Raw genomic sequence first — 874 nt, forward strand, 5'->3', positions numbered from 1 at the left:
TTTTGATCTGAATCAAATGATTCGCGTTACACGCTCCGAAGTCAAAGTTTTGATCTGAATCAAATGATTTGCGTTACACGCTCTGAAGTCAAAGTTTTGATCTGAATCAAGTCCCGATCTGAATCAAATAATTCGTGTTACACGCTCCGAAGTCGAATTTTTCATCTGAATCAAGTCCCGATCTGAATCAAATGATTCACAAACGAAGTCGAAGTTTTGATCTGAATCAAATGATTCGCGTTACGTACTCCGAAGTCCAGATCTGAATCAACTGATTCGCGTTACACGCTCCGAAGTCGAAGTCCCGATCTGAATCAAATGATTTGCGATACGAAGTCGAAGTTTTGATCTGAATCAAATGATTCGCGTTACACGCTCTGAAGTCAAAGTTTTGATCTGAATCAAGTCCCGATCTGAATCAAATGATTCGTGTTACACGCTCCGAAGTCGAATTTTTGATCTGAATCAAGTCCCGATATGAATCAAATGATTCGCCATACGAAGTCGAAGTTTTGATCTGAATCAAATGATTCGCGTTACGCACTCCGAAGTCCCGATCTGAATCAAATGATTTGCGTTACTCGTTCTGAAGTCGAAGTCCCGATCTGAATCAAATGATTCGCGATACGCACTCCAAAGTCGAAGTCGAAGTCCTGATCTGAATCAAATGATTTGCGTTACGCGCTCCAAAGTCGAAGTCGAAGTCCTGATCTGAATCAAATGATTCGCGTTACGTACTCCGAAGTCCCGATCTGAATCAACTGATTCGCGTTACACGCTCCGAAGTCGAAGTCCCGATCTGAATCAAATGATTTGCGATACGCGCTCCGAAGTCGAATTTTTGATCTGAATCAAGTCCCGATCTGAATCAAAT

The sequence above is a fragment of the Sinocyclocheilus anshuiensis genome, unplaced genomic scaffold (genome assembly GCF_001515605.1).
Source record: "Sinocyclocheilus anshuiensis isolate Anshui unplaced genomic scaffold, SAMN03320099.WGS_v1.1 scaffold2373, whole genome shotgun sequence".
Classification (NCBI taxonomy): Eukaryota; Metazoa; Chordata; class Actinopteri; order Cypriniformes; family Cyprinidae; genus Sinocyclocheilus; species Sinocyclocheilus anshuiensis.